The 14836-nt window shown below is 44.0% G+C and overlaps 1 long non-coding RNA gene and 1 pseudogene across 1 annotated transcript; one reads left to right on the forward strand and one right to left on the reverse strand.

Annotated features, from left to right (window-relative positions):
- The window catches only part of LOC117185944, a 162826-nt pseudogene that overhangs the window by 146977 nt on the left and 1013 nt on the right, over positions 1-14836 (reverse strand).
- Positions 10697-11074, forward strand: LOC117192241. The gene is made up of 2 exons (XR_004474258.1): positions 10697-10875; positions 10954-11074. It is a non-coding gene; the product is annotated as an uncharacterized LOC117192241 (long non-coding RNA).

Below are 14836 nucleotides of genomic sequence, written 5' to 3' on the forward strand. Positions count from 1 at the left end.
GTCACAGCCCCAGTAAATGTCCGAAAGACAGTCAACTACACCCGACTGGAAATTCCTTATCCTTCTTGGTTCAGACAACCTTGCTAACTTCCTCAATATCGGTTGTGAAGGTATAGAGTAGCGAGAGAGCCTGTTGAAATCCTGATGTTTTCCATTAAGCTCTTGGTCCAGTACACTTAAGCTGCATCTGACTTAACCACTGCCGGTATATCGATCGAGTGCAAGTAGATATTCCCTCCGTCGATCGAAATTGGGTTAATTTATGGCGACAAGCTATAACCTATCTCGCGGAGTTGAGAGTATACGCAAGGAAGTTTATTTGCAGCTTTTTCTATTTTCTATCATCCTCCCAACTATAAAGAGCGTCGTCGACTGTCGAAATCCTGAAGCTTTTAGAATAAGCTCTTGGTCCATTTGATGCAAAGTAAGACCTACTTGGTCCAGTTTTTGTGATAGGATTCAGCCGTTGATAGAAATCAGGTGTATGTATGGCAAAAAAAAGCTATCGCCTGTCTCGCGGTAGAAAGAACCTGTCCGACTCAGTTTTTTTTTTTTTTTTTTTTTTTTTATACCCGATACTCAAAATGAGTATTGGGGTATATTAGATTTGTGGTAAAAGTGGATGTGTGTAACTTCCAGAAGGAATCGTTTCCGACCCCATAAAGTATATATATTCTTGATCAGCATCAATAGCCGAGTCGATTGAGCCATGCCTGTCTGTCCGTCTGTCCGTCTGTCCGTCCGTCCGTCCGTCCGTCCCCTTCAGCGCCTAGTGCTCAAAGACTATAAGAGCTAGAGCAACGATGTTTTGGATCCAGACTTCTGTGATATGTCACTGCTACAAAAATATTTCAAAACTTCGCCCCGCCCACTTCCGCCCCCACAAAGAACGAAAATCTGTGGCATCCACATTTTTAAAGATACGATAAAACCAAAAACGCAGAATCGGTGAGGATGACCATATCTTCTACAGTGCAAAATCTGAACCAGATCGAATAATGATTATAGCCAGAATCAAGAAAACAATTTCATTCTTTCTCGCTCTGTCTCTCTCTAACACACAGGTTTCATGGTCGGTTTTGTCAATTGCAAAATATGAGTTCAAGGATCTCAGAACCTATAAGAGCCAGAGCAACCAAATTTGGTATCCACACTCCTGTGATATCGGACCTTGACCGTTTCGTGTCCAAACTTCGCCACACCCCCTTCCGCCCCCACAAAGGACGAAAATCTGGGGCATCCACAAATCTCAGAGACTATTAAGGCTAGAGTAACCAAATTTGGTATCCGCACTTCTGTTAGATCTCACTATAAAACGTATATCTCAGAATTTCGCCCCACCCTTTTCCGCCCCCACAAAGGACGAAAATCTGTTGCATCCACAATATTGCACATTCGAGAAAACTAAAAACGCAGAATCATAGATAATGACCATATCTATCAGATTGCTGAATCTGGATCAGATCAGATAATTTTTATAGCCAAAAGGAACAAATCAATTTGCACTGGCTACGCAGCCCCCGACGTCACGCTCAGACTGATTTTCTGTCTCTCTCGCACGCACTCCTTGTCGTGTCGTTTAATATTAGCGGCGTCTGCCGGAGGAGAGCCGTACTGACTTAGTATCGGGTATAAATTTAGAGTTGCGGTCTCCGCAGCAACTCACAACGTTCCCCCTCGTTTTTTTTTTGTTATTAAGCGTTGAATCCGTACATTGCATATAACGTATCTTAACATCACTGGTAAATAATATTGGGGTAGCCAAACCTAATGCTAAATGCGAGAGGACTTACAAAAAATATAATATTATAATATTGGGAGGGAAACTTAGAGTTGGCCAATAGTTTTGGCAAAACCCAATCTCTTCAACCGCCTCAATGGCCTGGCAGGTAGTAATCGTCTGGCGAGCATACTATGGTGTCTAATTAGCCTGTCACTGTATCTGCTGGTGTGCCTTCCAATCTGCTCCTCTACTGTATGCAGATTCAAATCCCGATGTAGGGTGGAGCCGCGCACGTACCAAGGGCAGTTCGTTATTTGCCTCATGGCGCGATTCTGCAAGACCTGTATCCGTTTATAGTTCGATTTGGCAGCTATACCCCAAATCTGCACACCGTAGAGCCAGATCGGGGCTACACAGTGTACATAAACTGCTCTTTTGGCTCTCAGTGACATGGTGCTTCTTCTGTTAATCAGCCACCGCAATTGCTGCATTCTTTGCCCACATTTACGAGCCGTAGCTTTCAAGTGTGGACCAAAAGTAAGACGCTTATCAAGGGTGATACCGAGATACTTTGCTTGCTCTGGTTGGTCCAAAGTTAAGCCTTCAAACTTTATGGGTGGGGTGTGGTCTATGAGCGCTTTCAGGGTGAAGCATGGATTGGTGGTCTTCAGTGGGTTGACTTTTAAATTCCATCTTTTGCACCAAGCTGCCAAAGAGTAGAGGTACTCTTGGAGACCATCTGCTGCCTCAAGGCGGCACTTGGAGCTGTAGAGCAGTGCTATATCGTCCGCGTAGGTAGCAAGCAGAGCCTTACGGGGGGCCTCCATATGTTGCTCGCTTGGGGAGGGTAGATCTGCAGTATAGATAGAGTAAAGCAGCGGGCCAAGGACGCTGCCCTGTGGAGCTCCAGCTCTCATTTGGCAAGGTGTTGAATGTGTGTTCCTGAACCTGGCCATAAACTGACGTCCTTCCAAGTATGATCGTAGGACACCGTAGTATGGTGCTGGGAACAGTTTTTTAATTTTGCTCAGTAGGCCGATATGCCAAACTCTATCGAAGGCTTGCTGCATATCAATGAAGACTGCATTGCAGTATTCTAGATCATCATAGGCCTGTAGGATGTGTCCTGCCAATCTGTGGACTTGCTCCACTGTGCCGTGTCCCTCCCGAAAGCCAAACTGGTGATCCGGCAAGATACGGCATTCCTTGATTATACTACTAAGACGATTGGCAAGAAGCCTCTCCCATACCTTAGATAAGGAAGACAAAAGACTTATTGGCCGATACGACTCAGGGTCGTCCTCCGGTTTTCCAGGCTTATGGATCATCAGGATTGTTGCTATCTTCCACTGCTTAGGGAAAAACTGCATCCTTAACATGGCGTTAAAAATGAGCACTATGTAGAGTATCGCCCGAGTAGGCAATGCTTTCAGTGTGGAATTGCACACTCTGTCAATGCCAGGAGCCTTCTTCCTCTGTAGGGACTTGATGACTTCAACAATCTCCTCAGCCCTGGCTGGTTTAATGGGTAAGGCCATTTGTAGAGGTGTTTGCAGACTATGTTTTGTCTCTTTGTACTGCGCCTCCGTGGCGAATTGGTAATGGGTGAACCTGTCCCCTAAATGATGTGCAAACGAATTGGCCTGCTCTTCTTCGTTTCTAGCAAGTTCACCGTTGGGACACCGGATGGGAATCTGTCTGAACGGTTGTCTCTTAAGAGACTTAGTGGTCTTCCAAAGCGAATATCCAGCATCCACGGTGTAATCCATGGAAGCAAGCTTTTGTTCAAAGAAGTTGCTTCGAAGTTCTCTCAGGGTGTTTCGAAGTTGCTTGGCAGCCCGGTTCCATAGAATTCGGTCCCATGGGTCTTGAGATCGGATTGCGCGTCTGCGAAGTCTCCTTTTTTGTGACAAAAGCTCTCTGGCCTCTCTTGTAAGAACTATTCCATAGACGGCGCTTGTCGGAGGATGCGAGGGCGTTGAGGCAGCAGCAGCCATGTGTATACTCTCTGTGATGTTATCTACAGCCATCTCGATATCTTCCTCAGAGTATAGCGTGACGTTCAGTTGAATCGACCTCTCCAAATGTTGCCTAAATGCGAGCAGATCAGTGTGCTTGGTGACTAGATGAGGGCTTGGATTTTCTATAATGCCATCTGTTTTAATGCTGATGACTAAGGCCAGATGGTCGGAGTCCAGATCCCAGCTCTGACTTATTGTTGCTCGAGAATCCGGAATACCATGATGTACTGCGAAGTCTATGCAGGACGGCGTGTGATTGAGTACATATGGGTACCTGGTTGGTGATCCAGTTGCAAGGATCTTAGCGCCAGTAGCAGAGATGGCTTCCGCTAGCTCTCGCCCCCTAGGGGAATTGTAAGTGTCTCCCCACAGCCAGTGTCGGGCATTCCAGTCACCACCAACCAAATACCTTTGCCCGCAAGCACGGAGTGCATCGATGTAATGTCTTTCCTCAATCCTGATTCTGGGAGGGCAGTAAATGGCGCTGAACTCCACATCGCCCAGTCCTGTGGCTACTTTTACTGCTGACATTTGCATGCTGCGTGTCTCAATGACCCTTTGTGGAAAATGACGAAGCGAAGTCTTAACTAAAACCGCAACTCCACCAACGCTATTATTATTCCGCGATGGCTTGAAGGCTGGATAGAAGGCATATCCATGTATTTTTACAGCTGCCCCTCTTTTAATTCTGATCTCCGTCAAAAGAAGAATGTCAACGCTATTCTTGTGCGCGAAGAGCTCAACTTCTTTTGCTTTCCCTGAAATGCCGTTAGCATTCCAGATGAGAACCTTTAGTGGGTTCATTGAGATGCTGAAACGTTGTTCTGGAGCTGAAGATTAGATCCAGCCCATTGCTTAATCGTGTTGGCCAATTCAAAAGCCATTTTTTCAAGTTTTTCAAGGCGTTGATTGGCTTGACTATTATGCTGCTGCTGTTCTTGCTGCTGTTGCTGTAGCCACATAAGAAACTGCTGCTGCTGCTGTTGGAGCTGTTGTTGCCATTGTTGAAATTTTGTCTGCTGTTGTTGTAGCAGTGCATGAACTTCATATGAATTCTGTTGCTGGTTATTCAATCCTTGTGGCTGATGCGCTTGTAGACTATGAAAACGACGCTGAGCAGGTGTAGCAGGTATTGCATTTGAATTACCATTTGCTACGGCAGCATAGGAGGCTCCTGTATTACTTCTAGTGCCTACCAAAGGTTGGTGCTGAACAATATTTCGCTGGTGCTGCTGTATTGTTGGTCTATTAGCCCCCTTTTTGTGACTAGACTGCAAGGTAGGAAACTGTTGCTGGTCTCCATGAAGTGTGGTAGAGTAAGCATATGCCACTTGATTATTTAAGGGGACATGACCCGTCCTGTTCGTATTAATTGCCTTCTTTGCGGAGCCCATTGATCGGCGTAGAAACTCCTGATACCATTGGCATCCTTTGTAACTGGCCATATGGCTTCCAGAGCAGTGAATGCAGGTTGGCTGTGCATCTAGGGGGCGTGTGCATTGTGAGGTTTGGTGATTTTCACCGCATCTGGCACAGTTGTGATGTCGGCGGCAGTATTTGGCTGTGTGGCCGAAATCCTGGCATCGACGACATTGAGCAATCTCTGTGGATTTTCGCATCCTTTCAATCCTTATTTTTTGGCGGCAAAGGGTCTTGACTTGGTAAATTTCGTTAATTTTTGCACAAGGCTTAATATTAATGAAAAAAATATTAAGTTTTTCGTCCTTGTTAGTCCTTGAGCTTGGATTATGGATGTGAAGGACCTCGAAGCCCAACATTTTAAAATCGGCGGTAATATCATTGTTTAGGGTGCTATGATGTAGGTCTCTTACAACAATTCTATGAGGCTTTTCAGTCTGCAATTGGTATGTGTGGAATTCTATTCCAATGGCATCGAAACAATCCACAATTGCTCTATAGGTATCACTGTCTTTGGGGAGGATTCTGACCGTTTCCCCCTGGTTAGCTTTGACGACAACGTTATTCAAATTTGCAACGTCCTTTATGACATCAAATAAGTCATTTAAGTTGCTAATATTGACAACTATTTGCGGTGGTTTTGGAGGGCCTTTAAGCTGATTACCAGAGCTCGTTGATTCTCCTTGAAGACACTGGTCTGTATTAACTGCTTCATAAAGGTGTTCATCCAGTTGGTCATTTCCAGCGTCTACATCTACATTCATCCGAACTTCCTCATTATTACTATCACTTGGGATGTTCGTGTCAAGAATGGAAAATCTGTTGTTGGTGTTTGCCTGTTGGCTTGTAGTGGGGGGGAAGCCCAGGTCCCGGCCGCCGCTCCCTCGTTTAGATTTAGATGACAAAGTCTGATCGTTTTTTCTTTTGCCCGTTCTCCGTTTTTGAGCATCCAGAAGTCGTTCGGCAGCAGTGCGAAGTGTTTTTGCCTCAGTGTCGTCGGGGCATGTGGATATGGAGTTTTCTTGGCTATCAAAGCTTAGTGCAGCGCAGATACTGCTTATTGTAGCAGTTGCCATGGTGTAGGTGGTGTTGTTGGTGGCACTAGTGAATGTTACTGTTGTTGTGGTTTCTGTGCATGTAGAGCGTTCAGCCTCTGACCGGTACTCAGAACGAATCTCAGAAGGTAATTTGCCTGATATTAGAAGCATTCTCTCATGATCAGTCCGCTTATTCCTAAGCCGAGAGTCAGATGAACTATTCGCATTCATTATACCGTAGCTGATAAGCGAAGTTTTTATTGCCCCTCTTGTGCGGCTGTGCGCGGACTGAGGGGAATGTCTTGCCCGAAGGGCAGTGAATACAGTTGTAAAAACGTTCACAAATGTGTTTTTTGTTTTTGTCCAATTGCCGACACCACACAAAGCAGCACCCGAATTTACGATGTATGCTATTTTTAGCACACAAGAGAATGCTCCGCTAAAGCAGAATAAAGAAAACAACTTTACACAAGCGCGACACAACCGATCTCTATGAAAGTTGATTCGAGACTGGTCCGACTCAGTATCTTTGTTTTCTACACGAATTCGTCTCTTAGACAGTGAGATTAGATAGCGAACGAGATTCAGTCTATCTCTTATGTGCATCGAAGCAGAATCATGATCCTTTTATTTAAAAACATTTTGTCATTTCTATTCCTTTGCCTTTATATATAAATTAGTCCGTATTTAGTGTCGTTATTATCTATAAAAGATCGTTGGGTAACAGATTTTGTACGATAATCATGCCCCTAAGTCGTAGTCCCGAGAATTGCGCTCAAATAGAGAATCAGGGAATAATTTGTAGCACGTGCGCCAAGGAAGTTGACTACCTAGCTCAGTTAATTATCACCAGCTGTGGACACCAATTCCACCGAGTCTGTTTTAACCGTAAAGCTGGAGCCAAAAAGATTTGTCCTGTCTGCCACGTTAGCTTGCATGCATAGCTCGCTACCACTTCAACCGGCCATGTCACAAATACCAGACTGCTCAACCAGGACAGAGATAGAGAATGGTAGCCAACGCTCCCTACGAATGAAGTTGCGTAGATGTGCGTATAATGCAGCACGAAAGCAAGAACGAAAAGTTTTGTTATCCGCCGTAGTTGGGAATGCGCAGGACATAAGACCGTATGCAAAGGTCCAACTATTGGGGAGAACAGTCACTGGTCTTTTGGATACAGGAGCAACAATCAGTTGTATAGGAGGGGAGTTAGCGTTGAAAGTTAGTCATGCGACCGTCAAAACCGTTAATACATCTGTGCGAACTGCTGATGGAGCTGCGCAGAAAATTGTAGGCAAGATCTCCACTCCCGTGCTGTTTCGAAATGAAACTAATCCCATAACATTGTATTTAGTACCATCACTCGCTCAAGAATTATACCTTGGCATGGACTTTTGGGCTGCATTTAAATTGTTACCTCCAGGTGTAGTAACCCAGAATGCCAAGCCCGAAGTTGCTGCCTTAGCCAAGGATGACCATATGCATATAAGCCTAACGGATTCACAACAGGCCATGTTGTCAGAGGCTATCCAAAAGTTCCCGTCATTCGCCAAAGAAGGTCTAGGTCGAACCAGCTGGATAAGTCACGATATCGATATAGGGGATGCAAAGCCAATTAAACAGCGGCACAATTCGGTATCTCCTGCCGTCGAAAAGGTCATGTTTGAGGAAGTAGATATAATGATAGCGCTTGGCGTTATTGAGGAGTCCGATAGTCCATGGTCGTCACCAGTCGTTCTCGTTAGAAAACCTGGAAAGGTGAGAATATGTCTCGATAGCCGTAAGGTCAACGAAGTCACAGTAAAGAGCGCATATCCCATGCCTTTGATCAATGGAATATTAAGCCGACTACCAAAAGCTGAATATATTTCCAGCATCGACCTGAAGGATGCCTATTGGCAGATCCCATTGACTTCAGACGCTCGCGAAAAGACCGCGTTCACCGTCCCGGGGAGACCCCTGTATCAATACACAGTGATGCCATTTGGACTAACCAACGCTCCACAAACCATGTGTAAATTAATGGATAAAGTTATACCCTCTCAGTTACGACATGAAGTGTTCGTCTATCTAGATGATTTGCTCGTTGTATCTTCTACTTTCGAAATCCATGTCCGTGTGTTATCCGAATTAGCATCTCGGTTAAAACAAGCTGGGTTAACAATTAATGTCGAAAAAAGTAAATTTTGTTTGAAGGAAGTAAGATACCTTGGCCATGTCATTGGGGATGGAACTATTAAAACCGATCCAGAAAAAGTTTCAGCCATTCGGGAATTCCCAACACCTCGTTCAGTCAAACAGGTACGAAGGTTTTTAGGAGTAACTGGCTGGTATCAAAAATTCATTCGAAATTATGCCGGTCTGGCCGCTCCAGTGTCGGACACGTTGAAACAGAAACGTAAGTTTGAATGGACGAATGAGGCCCAACTTGCATTTGAAGACCTGAAAAGTAAACTTTGCAGTGCTCCCGTTTTGCATAGTCCAAATTTTCCGATTCCATTCGCTATCCACTGCGATGCGAGTCATACTGGCGTGGGCGGAGTACTTATGCAAAAAGATGTAGAAGGTAACGAGTTTCCGATCGCATATATGTCTAGAAAGCTAAATCAATGCCAACAAAATTACTCGGTTACAGAAAAAGAGTGTGTAGCAGCTGTACTGTGTGTTAAAAAGTTTCGCGCCTACATCGAAGGGCATGAATGCCAATAAAATTACTCGGTTACAGAAAAAGAGTGTTTAGCAGCTGTACTGTGTGTTAAAAAGTTTCGCGCCTACATCGAAGGGCATGAATTTGTCATTATTACCGATCATGCTTCGTTAAAATGGCTTATGAGTCAATCGGATTTGAGCTCTAGACTCGCCAGATGGTCTTTAAAATTACAAGGTTTTGACTTCCAAATTCATCACCGAAAAGGAGTCAACAACAAAGTGCCAGACGCCCTGTCCCGAGCCTATACTGAAGACCTGTCCGAGCTCCAAATGGACAGTCTGCTAGATCTCAGTTCACCACAGTTTCACTCAGTTGAGTATGAGGATCTAAAAACCAAAATAACCGCCAACCAGACGAAAATGCCTGATGTCAAAGTAATTGATGGTTTCATTTATCGCCGTGCTGAACATGCAGTAGGAGAAAAAGTATCCGATGACCTCTGCTGGAAGTTATGGGTACCATCCGCCCTAACGTCCGTTGTGCTGAGGCAAGCACACGAACATCGTCTCTCCTCACACGGTGGTATCCACAAAACGCTGGAGCGAATACGGCGATACTACTATTGGCCGAATTTGGTCACCGATGTGAAGGCATATGTTAATCAGTGCGAGGTATGCAAATGTTCAAAACATCCAAGTTATTGTTTACGACCTCCCATGGGAAAAACTCAGGGAACTAACAGATTCTTTCAGAAACTGTATGTAGATTTCTTGAGACCGTATCCGCGTAGTAAGTCAGGGAACATAGGAATCTTTATATCCTGGATCATTTCGCCAAATTCCCATTTCTCAAACCCGTAAAGAAGTTTACAGCGGATTCGATCCTCCGATTTATCGAGGACGAGTTGTTTCACTGCTTCGGCGTACCCGAGACGGTAGTATCGGATAATGGAGCTCAGTTTAAATCACAGGTATTCCAGAGCTTGCTGCAAAACTACGGTGTCAAACATATGTTTACAGCCGTGCATGCACCCCAAGCAAATGCGTCAGAACGTGTGAATCGTTCGGTCATTGCCGCGATAAAGGCCTATATAAAACCAGACCAATCCAATTGGGATGAAAAGTTGAGCTATATTGCCTGTGCACTACGTTCGAGCACACATACCGCCATTAATTCGACCCCATACAGAATAGCGTTTGGTCAACATATGGTTACCAATGGCTCTAGCTATCAGCTATTAAGACAGTTAGAAATGCTGGAGGATCGAACAGTACAGTTTTCGCGAGACGATTCGTTCAATATCATTCGGCAAAAAGCTATGCATTCAGCTCAACAGCCGCATAGTCGCAACGAAAAAGTATATAATTTGCGTAGTCGAGACGTCTCGTTTGTCGTTGGTCAGGAAGTGTATAAAAGAAACTTCCAGCAAAGTAACTTTAGCAGAGGCTTTAATGCCAAGCTGGCACCTACTTTCGTAAATGCCCGGGTGAGAAAAAGACTTGGTAATAGTTACTACGAACTCGAGGACCTACAAGGACGAATCCTAGGGAAATTCCATGCTAAAGATATAAAACAATGAGATTTCAGGCGTGGATCACTCTTTTCATTGTATCACTGCCAAGTGTGATCTTGGTAGGGGGGTGTTGTAGTGGCGCCTGTCCAACCAAAAATATCGGATAACCGTCCCAGGGTTTCCCCTTCCCTTAGACATGAACCTTGCACCTTTTGGGCAGTTACGCGCAAGAAAAAAAATGACATAAGTTAACAGCGGCTACTGTCAAGGTGTGGTGAGAAAAGGTGAAGGAGAGAACCAAGGGCTCAAGCGGAAGGAGAGTGGCTTTGGCATGTTCTTTCCAATTTTACTCGCGATCCCAGACGGACGTCTGAGGAAAATACTCAAGTAGTGCAGTGAAAGGAAAAATTCTAACCTCGACCGTAATTACCGCGTGTCCATCGTGGCTAAGATCTAGTCAAAAGATCAGCCGACCATTCCTACGTTTATTAAGCGAAGGCCGAACCCATCGGGTGAGTGAAAATTGTACCCCAACTGCCGGCCAACAGAAAATTAAAGTTCGTTTTTTTTTCTTAAAAACCTAACCATAGGTTTGGCCGTACGTAATACCGTACGAAACGCCGGTCGTAGTGCCGTAAGCCATACCCACTACAGTCTCGTCACCTTACCACACATATAAATACCCAGCGTCCCGATCGACTACAGTATGTGTTAGCCGTCTTCGACCCCAAATCTTCTTTCGGCGTGGCGTCTGCATACATGTGAGCATCACTGTATTTACCGCAGCGTGTACCGGCGTGGGTCCACACACATACAAGCCTTGCTCGGCCTACACTAGTGAAAAACGGTCGATGGGCTTTTATCTACGCGTGCAGTGACATACATATGTACATATGTGTGAAATTGACTATTCCCTCTTCAGTGACTTTCGTCATTGCTACGTCGCTTACGCCGCCCGCATACGAACAGTAACGCTAAAGGAAAAGACATTTACCGGTGCCGAAATACTGTTTGCGTTGCTGATGAAGTCATTCGGTGTCTCGATCATGATGGCTATGCCCACGCATTTCTTCATATTAGAATAATACTTTGGAACCCCACTATTGTACTGACCCTAGGATTGTGTGATTCGGTTTGTTTGGCTTACCATAAAGAAATGTGCAGCTAGAAGGAAAGGAACTAAAACTAATACACGCGCGTATCTACTCTGACACACTGATATTTACAAGTTTTCAGCCACCGTCACCTTTCATCGTTGGATTTGATAACCTGTGAACGTCCGCTATATGTGAATTCAAAATTTTACGCAAGTCGAAGCAACATTAAAGATTCCATGCCTCGACCGTAAACTTCCCAGCCGTACTGTAACGCTGACCAATCCAATTGTTCACGTGTTTGTTTTGTTCTGCTCTTTCGCAAGCAATGTAACTTTCTGCAATTCCGAATCTATCGACAACCGAACATATGATTGGGATTACCCCACAAGCAATTGCTGTGCACTTTAAAGATGTACCCATCCGTCCCTTGTTTTTGCATTTAAACTGAAAACCATTCGAATATATTTCTATTTGTGTAACGTAATTACCATTATTCCTGAATATACTCTTTATAATTAGTTGACTCTAGTCTAATAAGATCTTTCATCATGATATTTTTATATATATAATTAATCTTAATTGCAGCTTATTTGAACATATTATCCTTATTACTTTAGTAGCCTTTATACATATATATCTACCCTCTTAGCGGCCATGAGAGCTTGTAGGAAAGTTTAATGAATAAACTGTTTGTACTGAATTCCGTTAATTGTTGCCATTATTAAGGATCATGTGCCGCCGAGATGACGTAACCTAGCAGAAGTAGAGCGTTTATTTTAGGGATCGTTACCCATTACTCAGCCTATTTGGACCGGTGCGATCAAGGAAGGGTGGGCATACCGAGTTGCAATGACACCGCAAGCAACTCCCGCTCGAATTAGTTCCGCTGACTCATCTTCCTACACTGTCATTTCTCTGTAAATTTCTTCCGTCTGAACCTTGAACCGCACGCGAAACTTATTTTTATTGTCTTTGCTCCTAATGCTCGAGCTCGTGACGCGATCTCTCCCTACCCCACCCCCACTCTACCCGACTAACCATGAGACCGGCAGCAACGCGTGCATGGATCTCGATCATACCCTCCATCTGCTCGTCTACCGTTTCATTTCCTAGCCTCCTGCTTCGTTATCTGTTATAAATATTTATGGGGATGGCTTATCGGCCCACCCATCGATTCATTTTGAAAATATGATTACAGCCCCACTATAATTGGAAAAGTGACGAACTGTTATTCGGAGAGCTCTACAAAGGTGCATGGGGGCTGATCGATTGATTGATTCATTGACTGACGTTCGTCGAGTGATTGATGATGGTCAAGGGGTTCACTGAACTCTAAACCCAATAGAATCGAAGGAGAAAAAGAATATTGGTAGAATTACACCACAGACCCCACTGCTGGATGGAAAATCGAAAATGAGAGAACGACCATTCACAGTGGCGTATACGTGATATCAGAGAGCTAGAGAGCGAGAAAGAGAGAGTGAACGAAAGAGAGAGAGCGAAAGCCTGAACGAAAATAGATCAAGAAAAAAACGAAAAACTAGAAAGAGTAGCCAAGAAAATCGCACAAGCAATTGCCTGACTGCGCGACGACGACGACGATTGCCAAGTGAAAGATACTTTTTTCTTATTTTCTTTCTTTTCCTTGGCACCGGTGGGTGGAAGTGGGGAGGGGGCCGACCTAGCTAGACCACCCCCGCATTATCATTAATAAGAAATATCTCGGGGATGTCTCAGAAATTATGGCGCCAAACACTTTCGCATTTTGTGTACCTCTGTCTCGCAGATACTGTATGAGTATCTGTATCTGTATCTGGTGGTCGCCAGAGGAAGCGAAAATCCCATCCGCGCCAGTAGCCAGCAGCCATTCCGCGGCCGCAATAAATAAACTCACCTTGAAAATGTTCTAAAAATTTTCTCGCTTCTCGTTTTTGAAAAATATATATATAATTTTTATTCAATTTCAACAAACCGAAGATCTACGACGTATGTCTAGCTGTGTATCTGTATCTGTGTCTATCTGTATCTAAAAAAGATATATCTCTTTAGTTATTTTAGCAATCCAGACTATGATTTAAATTGCAAATCGTGCACTTTATTTTGTGTCGTAATGGATTTTCATTTTTGTTGGCTTAACCTTCACACACACTCACACACTAAAGGACTGGTAAGGGTTATATATATAGGGATAAAATGGGGAACTGATCTATCAGTTATTGTATAACTTTATATATATTTTATAGGTACGGTTCAGATTATACACACTTTGCTGCTGATGATCGGAGGATACGATTGGTACAACGGATGCGGATGTGGATGTGGAAATGGACTGGCTTCCGAGCTGTTCCGATTCGGTTTTGGATTAGGATTGGTTCGGTTTTGGTTTCGGTATTGATTTGGATTTTTTAACTTTGATTTCTCGGATCTCGGATCTGTATGTTTCGTGTGTTTCGGATCTGTTCTTCTCGATAGTGCTCCGATAGTACGACGGTGCCAGTAGAATGTACAGTTCTTTTGGGTCGACGTTAACTAAGCGACGATTTTCTCTCAACTAAAGCAAAAACGAAACCGAAAAATTTTGATGTGCATTTCGCTTTATTTTTTCGAATGAGAAAATCTTTTCAACCACATCGCTGGCATCGCCGTCGAAGCCGCAGTCGGTGGCTCTGCTTTCGGGCCGCCACAGATAGAGGCCCCTCACTATATAGACATTGTTGGTTCTCAATTCCCAACCGATACGGAAAGAGCAGTGGCAGAGGCAGAGGAGCAGCGGCTACAAAGCTAAAAAAAAATACAAAAATTAAATCCCAGACGTCTCCCAATGTCTGTCTGCCTTCTGTAGTTCTTATATTTGGTTCTTGGTTTCGGAATTTGTACTGTATTTTGTTATTTTGCTAATTGTTGGTATTTTGTTTTCATTTCCCAGCACACACACACGGATATGTACAGTGCGTTTCATGGCTGTATGGGGTAGATTGTCGATTCGATGGATCCTTAAAGGTAATTACTTTTTGCAGATCTGAAGGATAAACAAATGAGGCACTCTTCATAATGAAACGCACTATTGGCAAGTCTGTCTATTTTTTACAACTAAGTTGTGCAGGTGATTTCTGTTTATGTGAGTTAACTATTTCCCATGATCCTGTTTTCCAACCGCCCACAACGGAGTCCCAGATCGGGATATATTTATGGTCTCCGGGAGATGATAAGAGTACAGAAAATAACAAAGGATGACTCATCGCTAACTCAATCGCTGAGAGATCCATTAAATGTTTGCCAATAATCGATTTATCAATCATGAGTCTTCGGGCAGTCTTGGGGTCGCCTTTAAAAATCGTCTACTGATGCTGCTGCTGAACGAGAAAATTAAACCATA

Source organism: Drosophila miranda (genome assembly GCF_003369915.1).
Source record: "Drosophila miranda strain MSH22 chromosome Y unlocalized genomic scaffold, D.miranda_PacBio2.1 Contig_Y2_pilon, whole genome shotgun sequence".
NCBI classification, from domain to species: domain Eukaryota; kingdom Metazoa; phylum Arthropoda; class Insecta; order Diptera; family Drosophilidae; genus Drosophila; species Drosophila miranda.